This window comes from Gadus chalcogrammus, unplaced genomic scaffold (assembly GCF_026213295.1).
Source record: "Gadus chalcogrammus isolate NIFS_2021 unplaced genomic scaffold, NIFS_Gcha_1.0 GACHA062, whole genome shotgun sequence".
Taxonomy (NCBI): Eukaryota; Metazoa; Chordata; class Actinopteri; order Gadiformes; family Gadidae; genus Gadus; species Gadus chalcogrammus.
Window position 1 is genome coordinate 30,282 of NW_026613497.1, and position 12,114 is coordinate 42,395.

At 43.9% G+C, this 12,114-nt stretch overlaps 1 pseudogene; it reads right to left on the minus strand.

The window, feature by feature from the left end:
* Positions 1-1,549: 1,549 nt before the first annotated feature.
* LOC130378048 (LIM/homeobox protein Lhx3-like) lies at positions 1,550-11,681 on the minus strand (annotated as a pseudogene).
* Between the last annotated feature and the right edge of the window lie 433 nt (positions 11,682-12,114).

A 12,114-nucleotide genomic window follows, 5' to 3' on the forward strand; every position in this document is an offset into this window, starting at 1 on the left:
TTCTATAGGAGCTTGCTGGGGACATGAAAGTGGAGTTCTTAGGGTGTATGTGTCTAAGGAATCTTTGCCCTTTTCATTTGTATTTAATGCTGCCTGAATTAAATACAAAGTATTGAAGTTTCAAAGCTAGGAAAAGCAATTCTGAAAAGCCTGTGTAGAGTGAGCTACATTTTGAAGTATCTGAACTGAAAAAATGTAAACTCCTCCCTTCAGGCCTTCTTCCAAAGCCCCTCCCCCAAAATAATTTGACTATTGCTCTTTAAGCAATAGGGCTGCCTGGCCGAAATAAATTATTGGCTTGTTTTATTACAGGCCTGCAACATCCAAAAATATCTTTGTTTTGTCTGGGATGTCGGGATGACAAGATAATTTAGCGTTGTTTTAATTTCCAATATGAATATTCAATTTTTTTAGGACAATATTTAGGAAATCCCTAAAGATGTGTGATTCACCATAAAGACGTGCATTGTATGCATTGATTCTTTCAGCAATGTATATAATAGATCTATGAAAATCTATAATATAATCACATTACACTCCAAACTGGCATAACACTAAAGAAACAGTATTTGAATTTAGCTGACAAATTTATTTATTAAATACCTGCATCATGATTCATGAATCAGCATAATCATCATGAATATCATAATCTTCAATCATCATCATCATCGCCACCAGAGAGAATAATAGGACATAAAACATCTTTTCACAGAAACAAACACATAGACACCAGCCCGGGTGGGCCAAAAAACTCTGGCCTTGAGACGGGGGGGTTGCTTTGAGTGGAACTTAAGTAACGAGACATGATGAGAACACAAATGCATAGAAGTGACTGGACCGCCAGAGTCCGTTCAGAAAGACAACTTGTGTCTTTTACCTCCGTCTTCAAGCACAAAGTCCTCGTGTTCAGGGAGTCATGTCCGAAAAGGTTGCATACAAAAATTAAAGTCTCCCCAATGTGTTCAACCATTATATATATATATAGATATATATATATATATAATATATATAGATATATATATATTATATATATATGTAGTTTATTTATATAGACATTTGGCAACAACCAGACACCTAAGACGTTGACTTTTGAACCAAAATCTGCACCTAAGGACATTGAGATGTATAAAACGAGACAAAGGAGGTGAGATTGGGACAGTAGGGTAAAAAATTCATTTGTAACTATGGTTTGAAACGGTCCATGAGAGAGTCCGTATGCGCGGTGGTAGTTTTATCGTGCCAATTCCGACAAGATTGTCCAAAGTATTCTGGATTTTTCACATTATGTTGTTTGACGGAGGCTGAAATAGAGGCAAGTGCGTTGATGTATTGACATTTCTACTCTCTTGTATTGTCTGAAAGCGAATTGAACTTGAACCTGATATGAGGTGATACCGAACCAAAGATCCGAACACATCCCCGCCGAACTGTCCACCCGAGTGCTTTCTTTTCCTGCGACCTGCAGTCCATCGTGACTATTTCATAGCTTCATCTACGACCCCCACCGCCACCAAAGGGGAAAAAGTCAAAATCCTTCTCAATAAACCAATCAAAACTGCCCGTGGTCTACCTCGTCCAACCAGGACGCAGGACTGGCGGGAAAGTCCGGGTAGCCGCCGCTGCTGCCCGTGGACAGGTCGGAGTGGGGCCGTTGGCTCCGTGGCCCAGGGCTACGCCCCTGATGGCGGGGTTCATCCCGGGCCTCCGCCCTGGCTCATGATCGAGATCCCCGACTCCGGGTACACCAGGCCCGAGACGAAGGGGGGTGCCTGGGCAGAGCCTGCAGCGAGCCCGGGGAGCCCGGCAGTGCGTAGGGGCTGTTGGAGCGGATGTCGTGAACTGGTCCTGGGACGGCAGGACGCCGTGCTCCAGGGGGAAGGAAGAGCCGTGGTTGTTGCTGTTTCTGTTCCCTCTGGCGCCCCCCGATGGCCGGGGACGAATCGCTCAGGCTGCTGCCGTACAGCCGTTAGTGTGGCCCAGCTCCGACATGGGGGGCTCGTCTGGGGGAGGGGAACACAGGGTTGATACTAGTCCATTGAGTTACTGGAAGATGCTGTGTCCAGAGCTACATGGGCTGACAGGGAACACTGATAACATGCACCAAGGACAGGGGAGGGAACAAGTAGGCTGGAGACACAGGGGACCTTGGGAACGAAACTTAGGCTGGGAGTCCATTTGAAACCCTTTTCTGCTCCTCAACACTTTAAGCGTCAAAGGGTTTAGTAAATTCTGTATTTGTATTTCATGGCCTCACAACATGCAAGCAGCCTGCACTTGAGCTCACTATAACCATCGTCTCTTGAAATGATCGGGAACATACCGTCGTTTGTTTACACTGATTAAAAAGCTTGTGGATGCCCTATGAACCCCTACGGTGCACTTTAATCAATACCAAACACAAAAGAACATTACAACACAAAAAAACACTTCCCCTCCCTTCCTTTGCTACTCTGGCGGGACCCTGGCCACGGCCTGGTTCATAGAGGGGGGGGGGGGGCTGTGTACCTGTGAAGGAGACCTCAGCGTCGCTGTCCATGCCCTCCTCCTGGATGCTGTCCTTGTCCGACTTGGAGCTGCCCCGGGACCGCTTCATGTTGCGGAGTACTGGCCCCAGCGCTGGCGGCCCGCGTCCTTCTTCAGACGCTTCTCCTTCGCTCGCCGGTTCTGGAACCACACCTGGAGACAGAGAGAGAGAGAGAGGAGAGAGAGAGAGAGAGAGAGAGAGAGAGAGAGAGAGAGAGAGAGAGAGGAGAGAGAGAGAGAGAGAGAGAGAGAGAGAGAGAGAGAGAGATTTGTTAAGATTTATCCCAGTAGAGAAAGGTTCATTCATTCAAGCTTGTTCATATCACTGACAATAGCCCTACTCAATTTAAGTAATTTAAACACAAAATGTAAAATTACATGTTGATTCCTAGTTTTGTTTAATTTTGTTATCTTCGACAAGTTATAGCCTTGCTTCTTTGAACGTATCATAAATTCAGGTAAAAAACATTTGTTATTGATATATATTTTTTATATAAATATCGATTTAGAATACAGCCTGTGTCTAAAGCCTTCAAGGTGCATTAAAGCATTGAAATGGAATTCTTCTTGTAAAACATTTGGGAGGGCCCAGATGTTTACCATTGGTCTAATTATACCAGTCCTATCCTCCTTGTAACGGCACCGCATTCACACTCGAAATTGCTTGATGCAAGGACAGTCTGCACTACAACGGAGCACGTCCCTTTGAACCCAGACGGAAGGACTTTACGGCAGTGGGGGGTGAGAAAGACCCGATGCTCACAACTCCCTGGCCCCTCGCGAGATTTATCGCGAACGTGATTAACTCGCGGACAGCTACAAGTTGTCCTTAACCCCGTGGAGCAGACAGCCTCCACCACTCCCCGGTCGCCCATTGACTTGAATTATGCAAATTCCTTGCGTGGTGGTCGCACCTCGCACATCGGGACGATAAATTTAGCGGCTAAGAAAAAGGTAATAAAAACTGAATGCAAAATAACGGAAGAATCGTATAAGAATACAAATGAAAATATAGGCTTACAAATAAAATGTAACATATTAATACTATGTATAAATAAGTAAGTAAATAAAATAATAAAAACATTCGTTTTCATGAATTATAGGCTATTTCTTTTGGTGTTTAATAATATCGGCCAATGCAATTTACCTACTTTTTTGGTTCGACATTGCTTACAGGCTTTCAAACGGTCCCTGGTTCAGGATCCGTTTACTGTACCTGCTCTCTCGAGTGTAGGCCTATATCACCTAAAGTCAGCCCCTTTATGGCCGCCTTGAACCCCGCGGACTAACCAACAGCTACGTGGACGCTCGTGCCTCTCTTTTATCCCCGCAAGCGATCAGCGCACATAACCACCACTACGATAAACGCCCTCTCTTCACAGACCACGTGCAGTAATCAGTAACCCTAACCTTGTGACTTTGCTACGGAAGCCGTACTTATATATATGTATCAAACCAGCACCACCCCCCACACCACCACAATTTAAGCAACATAACCCTTGATAAAAACTGAGTCAGCGCGGTATATATACCGCCCTTAATGGAAGGGCTTTTAATGGATAATAATACACTCTAGTCTCTTCATACCTGCACGACCCCGCAGTCGAGGCCCGTCTCGGAGGAGAGCTGTTCCCGTACGTGTGGCGGGCGGGCTTGGGTGAGTTAGTGTAGGCGTTCTTCAGCGTCTCTAGTTGCTTGGCTGTGATGGTGGTTCGCGGCCGCTTGGCAGTCGAGTCGGCTTCTGAAATGTAAATGACGCACAGGAAGGATCAGTCACTGGTCTGCCAATTGGGAGAACACAAGGGTATCGCATCATGGATGAAAGCCCGCAATAGCCTGGATTCCTTAAAGTAGGCCCTAGTAGGCCTGTAGTAGGTCTATAATGGGCCTACTGTAGGCCTATAAGCCTGGAAGGCTTCGGTATGGTAAAAGGATGTAGGCCTTACTGTAGGCCTTAAAACAACGTGTTAAAATAATAATAGCATAGTAGGCCTGTATATTTTCATAGAGGCTGCACATGCCTATAAGTGGTTAATGCACCACCTATTGCAGTCCATGATTGCCTCATAGCTTTATTAAATAATAATAATTATTTATTTTAAAAACCCATATTCAACTGATTCGTTAGAACTAGCTTTCGTTTGTTGTTTTGTGTATTTTTTTAGTATCCAGAATGCGTCCCGTGTATGCCAACACAGCAAGCACAGAACAAAACAGCAGGAAAAAACTACAAAACCAACAACCCAATGGAACCGGTCCAAGGTGATAGCGGCCCGTCTCATTAGTAAAATAACGCTGTGTGGTTTTTCCTGAAAACTCTGTTAACTCACAACGTAAATCAGCGCTTAGTGCGCCGCAGTAAATTCAACAGCAGATGTGGGCTGCGGAACAGTGCACCAATACGCCTCGGATGCTCCAGCAGACCGCAGGACTCGGTTTAGTGGTATTATTGTGTGTTTATGACATGGCCCTGCGCTTGATTGAAAATATGAAGGCCTGTACTAATTAATTGGGAATAGGCCTAAGGGCTGAGATAGAATATCATTATAGTTTTCATACAAAAATGTACAGGACCGCTGTTATAGGCCTATCAGTAAACGGTGGCTGTGAATGTTTAATGCACAATTTTATTTTATGCACAATGCTGTGAAGGTCTTTATACAGAAGTATAGCAACACAAAACACAGGCCACTTTTCAGTGCAACAGTCATTAGGTTTCCAGCCCAGTGATATATTGTTATCCCTGCATAATCCATGCTTTAGCTAATTGAAAGTTTTCAGCATGATCATGCTTGGTCTGTTATTACAAAATGCTGTTCACACGGACAATAGTGAGGATAACTGTTTAAATACACTATTGGTGGTGGTCTGTCCTATTTCTTAAAAAAAACACGAATTTAGCTGTATTTTAAAAATATATATGGCTACAAGAATAAGCCATACCACAATCTATACTCCTTTGACAACCTGTATTAGACCCAATTGTGGTGCGCCCCTCATATTTCTTCCCTTATTTTGAATAGATAAAAAACCACAACAAATATAAACCAACGGGTCCTTCGTAATTTATGAGTTGGTCGACGAAAGAGCACCCCCCCCCCCCCCACACACACACACAAACGCTTACACCATCTGAAGGGGGCTTCAGTGGCCTCTTGTACAGAACGAGTCCGTTGCGATCGATCGGGGGGCTGCCGACCACGCAGTCCGCTCAGGTGGGTCAAAGTTTGCGTCAGGGCGCGCGATGACCTCATTGTCACGTGAAATATGGGCTTCAGTCTGCCGTTTAATTAAAGGTCAAACCCCATTAAGCATGCAAAACACCCATTATATTTGTGGTTGGATTTGTTATTTTGCTGGTCGTTCCAACAGAATAACGAAACGTATGCGGGGTGTTGTATTTCACAATAATTAATTGATGATATGCGGTGTGTGTGTCTGTGTGTGTGTGTGTGTGTTGTGTGTGTGTGTGTTGTGTGGTGGGTGTGTGTGGGTGTGTGTGGTGTGTGTGGTGTGTGTGCATATGTGTGTGTGCTTGCTTGTTGAGTGGAGTGGAGCCACCACCACCACCTACCACTGGACGACCCTTACCTCTCTGTTTTGGCTGTCATCGTAGTCTGCCTTGCACACGAGCCGGCTGTCGTCCATCAGTAGTACTCGTCCCCCGTGGCGAGCTGCCGTTTGCAAACGATGCAGGCGAAGCAGTGAAGTGTACACGAAGTCCTGCGCCCGGCGCACACCTGGGTGGGCGGGATGCCTTGCTGACACGCGGCGCATTTTGTCCCAAATCTCCTTTTGGAAATTGCGGGGCCAAGATTAATACAATGATAACGATCACATCAAAGCTTTTCCTCTTAAGTTGGCTTATATATACATAATAATGCAATTCCTTGCATGCAGTCTTAAGCGCTTTCAAAGGTGTGGAGAGCGCGTCAGTGAGGATGGGGGATGGATGTCCTTGTTTCTCACCATCCGTGAGAAGAGGATGAGTGAGACTATCCGAATTAACTTTACTTAAAATCAACCCCCCAAAAGAGGGGGATCGTTACAGCGTGTGGTGTACTCACTTAAAGAAAGTCCTCTTTGCAGTACACGCTGTCCCCCCGGCTGAAGCACTTCTCGGGCCAGCTGGGACTGGGCAGTCGCTGCACTTGAGGCACTTGCTGTGCCAGTGGCGGTCCAGGACCTTGAGGATGAAGCGGTCCACGATGTGCTGGTTGCAGCCCGCACACACTGGGATCTCTGGGGGGAGAGGAGATTATGAGCCTTCATGGGTTCACATTAGCTCTTCGTAAAAAAATATATAAAATTGGTCTATTGTGAAACAAACACGTGATGAGGGTTTGCTTTTGATATTTTGAAGGCATATAGGTCTGCTATTTCTTATGATATATATTTTTCTGTGGTCCATCTATTAAATAGTATCATTTGTTCAATTTAATAAAAAAAAAAAATATTGAAAATGCAAAAAGTGGCTCCGAGTTTATTTGAGATTTACAGTGTTCACCTATTAAAAAAAATAAACAATGAAAATACAGATTTTGTTTTGGTAAATAGGCCTACGTAAACTTTGATAAATGCTTTGATGAAATATACGATTCCTTAATAAAAAATGATTTTCCAGTTGATAGACAGCCTAGAACATAGCAATGCAGTATTATAAACACGATCATCGAGGATATCAAAATGTCGTGTCTTATTTCACCCATCATAAAATCAAGCAAAACAACACCATCCCACCATCCCTTTATCATCAAAGTCAAGATTATAAAACCATTTTTCCTAAATTATGGAGAATCAGGCATAAGGAATACGTCTCATGTTATCGATAACGCTTTACAAATTCTCTCGCCGTTATTTTGACGATAATAATATTTTTACTTTATCCAAAAAGCAGGCTACAAACTAATGGTATTCACGCATGTCCACTTCATGCTTGAGTAGAACGCATTATGTAACATAATGGCCAAGCAAAATTGAATGCATCTTCGCCATCAGAATAAAATAGACAAAAACTAACATATTTTCGCTAAATATATTGACATGTATACATAATATATTTTTGTATATGCATGGCAATCTGTACTGCAATATAAATAAATAGGCTACCTGAACAAGGCCTTATAATCATAATAATAAATCAACGATCATGATCAGAGACCATTGCGTCGTTTGTAAATGACGACGAGGAGGCAGACTTTAGGTTTGTCTCATGTTTAGCGTATTTGCTTATTGTATTGTTACTATTATTGATTCCCTATTAGAAAGTAGGCCTAATCTTAAAAAAGTGACTTTAAATTAATCGTGATGGACGGTTTTAATAAAACACTGACATTAGTTCAGCCTTTTCTTTGGTGCTATTAAGAAGAGGACTCCATTCATCGAGCCCATATCAAATGTATAATTTACGCTTGTTTCTATGTGTAGGCTACTTCGTGGCAGATTTATGAAATTTTAATAAAGCGTTTTCCTCTGGCCCCTACAGGGTGAGATCGCGTCAACGGCAGGGTGCCAGCCAGGACATCACTAATGCAGAAGTGTTGGAAAAACTAGAAAGACACGGCCCAGTCTCACGGCATAACCCAATGGGTTCCAGCGATGAGCACCATGTCCTGGAGATATTAAAATGATGGATACCAATATGTCCAGACTGTCAAAACTGTTCAGGAAAAAGTGTAATCCTAGTTCCTGCACAGCTTATACACACGGAGAACTCTGTGTTACGTTAGGCCTGATTCCAAAAGTCTAACATGAGGCCTTGCAGACTGTATTTCAACGACACTTCTGCCAAATCTGTTGAGGTTATTACCAATATATAATAAGCTAGTGTATATCCCTTTTACCAGAGGCTTACGACATATATAACTATACGTTATTATCATCTTCCAATTACCTTTCCCGAGTTCCCCACTCTGCGTCAAGAACGCAAGAGCCTCTCAGCGTGGTTCGGTGCGCCTTTTGGCGAACTCCGCGCGCTAAGCCCCTCCATCGCGCATCACTCGAGCTTACTTTATGGATAAATATCCCAGTACAGTGATCTGAAGCTCTGAAGTCTGTCCGCAGTAGATGTGAACTATAGCAGGGACAGATACAAAGGAGACAACTAAAACTATCGCCCGATCGGCCAAACATGTGTTTGTGTCTGCTTGCCGTGCGCGCGCGCAGCAGCGCGTGTGTGTGTGATGTGGTGTGTGTGTGTGTGTGTGTGTGTGTGTGTGTGTGTGTGTGTTGTGTGTGTGTGTGTTGTGTGTGTGTGTGTGTGTGTGTGTGTACGTGTGTGTGTGTGTGTGTGTGTTTGTAAGCGGGGCAGTGTCCTGCAGTCGATGCTGCGCATGATTACGCTGCATCGTTTCCTTGGCGACAGGTAGCAGATTAACATCACCTAACCGGCCCATAGGGAGGGGGGAGTGGGGGTAGAGCTGCAGGCCTACCGCACACAACACATTGATGCATTATGATTGAATAAATAGTTACAGTCATGTTAGAGTTGTATCTGTAGATGGGACTGTGTGATTTGAATAAGGCTGTCGAGTAGGACTAGACCAAACTATTAGGGCATTTAGACCTTTATGATGTTCGGATTTTGCACCCATAAATTCTAGGCCTCAAGTTGATATATTGCATTGTAAAGTAATTTACATAAACCAATTTAATATTAATGATATCTATGGTAAAATAGGCCTTGGTCGCACGTTCCGTGCATCATGCATGCGTGTTCAACAAGGTCTGGGGTCGGCCTGCTATGATGTATGATGATACACTATGATGATACACTAACCAACGTTTGTGTGTTGTTATTTACTTTTATAAATACATTGTTAAAACTTTCGCGTTCACAGAGAAATGTATACTGTTTACTATACAAGCATATATTGCCAAGGAATGAAGGACGAATACAACTTTCTAAAAATATGACCTCATCCATGATTCATGGCCTCCTATTTAAATACATCCCTGAACTAAACGCAATGTGCCAATAGTTGGGACTGTTTGAACTTAGTTGAACGTCGTATACATTGCTTTACACTGAAAATGCAATTAGAATATGTTACTCTCAGTAACATATTTCTAGAATAAAGAGCTGTCCAGCAATTCACCAGTAACCAAGTGTAGCCAGATAGTTACTCAACTAGTTATACACAACGTAACGCAGCATCTCATAGATACACACACACACACCACACACACACACACACACACAAACACACACACACACACACACACACACACACACACACACACACACACACACACACACACACCACACGCACACCACAACACACACACACACACACACACACACACACACACACACACACAAACACACACACACACACACATTCTCTCCAACCAACCAGTAGGTTCTCCTTCCGTAGCATCCCAGAAACAAGTGTTTATTTAGCGGAGAGATCGGCTGTTCAATAGCATGTTGATCGGGTTTACGACCCGATGAATTTTATTGACACTGATCTCTGGCACAAAGAGCGCCCTGGGAAATCAGGGCTAGTGCCAGAGCCGCGTGCACCTCTGATGAATCTAAAATCAATGTCCACGCGGGGCCCCCATCGGGCCCCAGTAGCATATATAAAAGACGTTTGGGGAGAAGAAAATAACCAACGGCTCCGGGTGGCCTCCACTCCACCTGGGTATACCCTTTGAGAAATCTTGTCAGATGACGACGAATAATATTCATATGTTTTATTTTGTCACTCCATTTTTTGAGGAGCCCCCTCTACTGTAATGTGTCAACACGGCGTCCTAAAACCGCCATTGCTGTAGGCTAATAGTCATGGAGATCATATATGAGATTTAATTCATGTCGTTTTCGGGTATCCTCCACATTTTCTCAGACAAAGGCCTAATTTTGTTAAAACCAGCCTGGAATGAAATTATATTTTTTGGGACCGAATTCTTATTAGGTCTATTTATCTCGTTTGTAATATTTATTTTGCATCCTTCCTGCAATTTCTTTTTGGAAAAGAAACAGCCCCGAATATTAAATCAGGCCATGAAATAAATAAAATTGAATTAAGTTTTCAAACAAAATATCAGACCCAAGATAAAGGCTCCTACGAGTGAAATATAACGGGTTGGGGAGACATTGATTATTTAGGTAAATCCTTAAAGATTGAAACGTGTCTGCACGCGGGGCTATTGTAGTCCCCGCGATCCACCTCAGGTGTCCCACCTGTCCCGGGGCAAGGGGACACCTGTTGAACACTGGGCGCATGTATATTGGATGCGGTAGCGTGGCTATATGTGTGCGTGCGTGTGTGTGTGTGTGTGTGTGTGTGTGTGTGTGTGTGTGTGTGTGTGTGTGTGTGTGTTGTGTGTGTGTGTGTGTGTGTGTGTGTGTGTGTGTGTGTGAGAGAGAGTTCTTAGTGGTGCACAGTGAATACTGTGAGGAATACCCCTTAACAACAACAACTATCCGGTGGTCTCAGAAGTCCCCGTGACAACGGTCGGAAGTGGTGTGAAATGACATCTTGCGCCTCACATCTGTTCTTATGATTCCCCAACAAAGCGTCTTATTACGTAGTCATGGCGTCTCTCCTAAAGCGGCCCACCATGGCTCTCTATACACACTGCAGTACAACCAAAACCGTGACAAAAATAAACTAAAACCTATTGTTTGTTCAATTTATCAGGAATATTTAAAAAAACTATTAATGCTTGCTCGTTTACAGATAAGTCCTTCACATTTTAATTCATAGTTATATTTAGGACACAACGTTCTGCCCTGCAGCCTATTTATGAATTGCCATTAATAATTAATTAAGCAGCTGGAAAGTGCACTTTAAACGTGTTTAAATCCTGTTTTATTCGGTTCGGTCATGGCTTGTCTCTCGGTAGTTTGTCGCGGTGACAGGATCATTTCATGGCAGTTATAACGCGAAGGGCCCATGGCTCCCGCTGGGCCGCTCGCTTCATGCTCGTTACCATCCATTAAAGACCTGTAGTCTCCTTACAAGCTATTTCCACCTATTCTGACACGATTTTAATTATTATTTTCATGGTTCGAAAATAAATATGGTTCGAAAAAAAATAAAAAATTGATAATATTAAAAGATTTTTGATTCGGTCTTACCTTGGCTCGAACCGTATCGGGAGAAATTCCCTGAGTTCTGACAGCTCGTTCCCGGGTGCTCCAGCAACATGCTGCCGGTCCTCTGTTTGGGCGACGACGGGTCAATATAGTGCTGCACAAAAAGGGCAACCGCAATTTATGAAACCTAAGATATTCAAAAAAAAAGAAAATAATATCTATTCGGTCTGCTATTGCGGTGGTTAGTGATCCTCTGCAGAAACGCCCAGAAAGGTGTGATATCTCGGGTGGGACGGCACTCGTAACTGCGGGAAAGCGCGCTTGATCTCCTGAGGAACACGCAGCCCCTCTGTGCCTGGGAGGTGGAAACTTTAGAAATGCGGTCGGTTGCGCCGTCTGATCCCGAGACTAGAGGAGAGGCGGAGGTGAAAGGGGGTGGGCGGCGAGACGATGCCTGACCATCACCAACGTCAGCTGACCTGACGATGCGAGCTGTGGTGTTGTCTGCTTTTGCATAACAAAAGTAACAGCTCGAGTGTGGCGGT